This window comes from Lolium rigidum, chromosome 3, assembly GCF_022539505.1.
Source record: "Lolium rigidum isolate FL_2022 chromosome 3, APGP_CSIRO_Lrig_0.1, whole genome shotgun sequence".
Lineage (NCBI taxonomy): Eukaryota > Viridiplantae > Streptophyta > Magnoliopsida > Poales > Poaceae > Lolium > Lolium rigidum.
In genome coordinates, this window is record NC_061510.1 from 208821612 (window position 1) to 208826060 (window position 4449).

Below are 4449 nucleotides of genomic sequence, written 5' to 3' on the forward strand. Positions count from 1 at the left end.
CCTCCTCCTCCACGCTGCAGCGGCATGTGCTGCTGGTGGCGGGGATGGGTGGAGCGTGGGGGCATGCGCCCCTCGCGGAGGAAGGCGGCGGCGACGGCGATGGCGACGACGACGACCATGGCGGCGCGCCTTGGTACGGACCGGAGGGGGAGAAGGGAGAGAGGCGGCGCGGCGGGTAGAGGGGATGAGGGCGCGGGGAGGGGTACGGGGATAATATAAGTTAGCTTATTTCTGTGGCGCACCAGCTCAAGTGCGCCACATAATCAACAACTTCTGTGGCGCACCAGAGCAAGTGCGCCACGTAAATAGTTATTTCGTGGCGCAGCGAGCCGTGTGCGCCACAGAAATAGTTATTTCTGTGGCGCACACGGCCTGCTGCGCCACAGAAATACCTACGCTAATAATTGGGAGTGCCAGGATGTGGGCCCTACATAGTTTCTGTGGCGCAGGGTTCAGCAATGCGCCACAAAAATAAGCTAGTTTTGTGGCGCACACAGTCTCGTGCGCCACAAAATAAGTTTCTGTGGCGCACTCAAAACGGTGCGCCACAGAACTAAGCTTCGCCTATAAGGGTTTTCCTACTAGTGTGAGTTAAGATATGAATTGTTTGATGCGAAAATTAAAAAACCTATGGAACCTTATTTGCATGATAGTAGCAATTTTATTAGTATGAATGCAATTACTGCTAATGCTATGGAAAAGTCTAAGCTTGGGGAAGCTAGTTTTTGTGATCTTTTTAGCTTCCCATCTTTAGGGGAGACAATTTGCTCTGATAATACTTTATCTCCCATATGCGATAACTCTAATGATGCTTCTGATATTTTAAATCCACCTGCTGAAAGTATTCCGTATAAAATACCTATGAAAATTATTGAACGTGTTATAGATAACCGCTATGAAGGGGATGGAACTATCCATCCTGGAGATCATTTACTGCTTCTGCATGAATTATGCGGGTTATTCAAGTGTGCAGGTATCTCTATGGATGAAGTGAAGAAGAAACTATTCTCTATGTCGCTGTCTGGTAAAGCGGCGCATTGGTACAAACTGCTGAAGGATGGGCATTCTCTTGATTGGAAGGATATTGTGCCTCTATTTTACTCTAAATTCTATCCTCCAAGTGAAATTCACAAAGACCGGAACCGCATATATAATTTCTGGCCTCATGATGGAGAGAGTATTGCCCAAGCATGGGGGAGATTGAAGTCTTTAATGCTCAAATGCCCCAATCATGAGCTTCCTGGTAATATCATCATTGAGAATTTCTATGCAAGACTTTCTTTTCAAGATAAAACCTTGCTGGATACTACTTGTTCTGGATCATTTACACGCAATGAAGAAGAGTTTAAAAGGGACCTTCTTGATCGGATTCAGGAGAACACTGAAGGATGGGAGAACAACAAAGGTAAAGAGTCAGGTATAAACTATGATTATGAATGCATTGAAACTTTTATGGATACTCGATAAAATTCGAAGTATGAGTGCTACTTATGGTCTTGACTCTCAAGTTGTTGCAAATCTTTATAAAGCTTTTGCCTCTCATTTTGAATTGCCTAGGAAGAATTTTGATAAGTATCATGAACCTTTTAAAGACACTTGCATGAAGGATGAAACTCTTTTTAATGATTGCAATGAACATGCCCAAACTTCGTTTCTTATAAGCATGTTAATTTTTGTGGAATGCATAGACCCTGTGGAATTAATCAAATCGAAGATGAATATTGTATCCACCATATGAATGAAAAAACTAGAAAGTGGTCTAGGGCTCTAGATGATCTTGGTGAAAAGGTTTGTGCCATCTATCCTTTTATTTGCGAACTTTGCCATAGAGTGGGTCATTTTAATTTTCAATGCTCCTCCAATGATAATTCGAACCCCATGAGTGCTGCAAATTTGTATTGTGATGATGAAATTACTCCTAATCAGCATGATGAACTTACTCTATTTTTATGGTGTGAAGAGTTATCAAGAAAAATCTCTTTGTTACATATGAGTGATCTTGATATTGATGATGTCTTGTGTGGGTGTTTTTCTTATTGCATTGATAATTGCCATACAAATACTTACATACAAAATATTTTAGAAGATGACACTTTGCAAAAATATGATAGGACCTCTGTGTGTTTTGAACTTATTAATGAAAAGGAGGAATCCTCCCAAGTTTCTTCTATTGTTTCTGGAAATAAATCAGGTTATGTGGAGGAGCTCCCTTCAAGCCTCTTCCTCCTAAAGAAGGGAACGAGGAGAAGGAAGAGAAGAAGAAGAAGAAGGGAACGAAGAAGAAGAAGAAGGGAAATAAAAAGAAAGAGGTAACGACATATCCCCGCGTGTATGAGATAACGATAGGTAACCGTAAGTATGTTGCTCCTGATGATTATTATGATAATGAATCTGAATACAATGATCTTCCTATGCCCTTTACCTACATTAGTGATCATGATTTGAAAGAGCACACTACTTTTGATATTGGAAATCTCTGGGAAACTAATTCTGAAAATGATGATGTTAATAATTACCATAGTATCAGTACTATCCATGCTTCCTCTCATAATGATATAGAAAGCTCTAAGCTTGGGGATGAGGTGTTTGAAAATCCTTTTGCTACTGATCATTATATGTTTGATACATCTCCTTCTAGTAACAATGATGGTATGGTCACAGATGAACATACTATGAAAGATAACTATTCTATTTCTTATGATGACACTATGCCTCCAATCTTTGATGATTATTATAAAGAATGCTATGGTATAAGTTATAACTATCCTTATGAAGATTGTCATAGTTATGATTGGATTGCTAAAAACAATTCCCTTAGTATGCAACTTGTCTACCATGTTCAAATTCTTGATAATAATCTTGCTCCAATTACTATTAATGAGAAGAACTCTTCTTATGCCAAAATTAATGATACTTTTATGCATATGAACCATGATAAAAATGTTTTAAGTGATGGGTATATTGTGGATTTCATCAATGATGCTACAAAAAGTTATTATGAGAGAGGGAAACACGGTTATATACATCTTAATAATATTAAGTTTCCCCTCTCTATGTTGAGAATCTTGAAGTTACTCGTGTTTTATCTTCCTATGCTTGTCACTTTGTTCTTCATGAATTCATTTGTGTACAAGATTCCTATGCATAGGAAGTGGGTTAGACTTAAATGTGTTTTGAACTTGCTTTTTGATGCTCTCTTTTGCTTCAACTCTTATGTCTTGTGAGTGCATCATTAAAATTGCTGAGCCCATCTTAATGGCTATAAAGAAAGCACTTCTTGGGAGATAACCCATGTGTTTATTTTTCTACTGTTTTGTTGTGTTTTGGAAGTTGTTACTACTGTAGCAACCTATCCTTATCTCTATTTTATTGCAATGTTGTGCCAAGTGAAGTCTCTAATAGAAGGTTGATGCTAGATTTGGATTTCTGCGCATAAACAGATTTTTTGCTGTCACGAATCTGGGTATGATTCTCTGTAGGTAACTCAGAAAAATCTGCCAATTTACGTGAATGATCCTCATGTATGTACGCAACTTTCATTAGTTTTGAGTTTTCTGATTTGAGCAACGGAAGTACCTCTTAAAAATTCGTGTTTACTAGTTGTTCTATTTTGACAGATTCTGTCTCTGTTTTTTTGCATTGTCTCTTGTGGACTTTAAGTGAGGCTTTTGTGGTGACCCGGCATACCACTGCATGGTGTAGTATGCAAGTCTGATATAACACCAATGAAACACCGTTCCACTAGTATTATATCGCTCAGAGTGGTACAACAGAAACATATGCGGGTCCAAGGCATGTCTATAGAATTACAACATTGACTCTGTTACATAAGATCATCACAGCCTCCTACTTTACAATGAGGTAAAACTGCAAATAAACTCCAGAAGAACGACTCGTGGTCTAATCCTACCACGAACTCTATTTGTAGAGTATTTAACTAGCTATAGAGGCTATGATTCTAGCTAAATAGGAGCTAGGTTTAGGAAACTAGTTCCTTTCTATTGCTAAGCTAAGTTTTATACTTGTTGGATGTGGTATCTGACTCCTCTGACAGGGTCCTATCTCTTGAAGTAGTTGTTGACTCCTCGTTCTTCGAGTTGCACTGTAGATCCTCCTTCGATGCCTCCATATCTAAGCAGGGGATTTAAGAGTGGGATGAGTACGAGCGTACTCAACAAGTTCATTATAGGAAAGAGGTGTTTAATGCACTAGCTACGGCATTAGACCGGAAAGTCTAATACCAATGCAGGTTTTCATAATCATTTCTTCAAGAGGTTGCTTTTATTCGGAAGAACTATGTCCGTCAGCCTTCACCGGTTTACTAGAACTTCATGGAGCTCCTTTCCGGCAGCGTTCGCGAGTTCCATATCCCGGAACGAGGAGTGACAGGTCACGGTTCATTACACTCTGCAGAGGTGTGTTGCTTTACCCATAAGAGATCTTAACCTT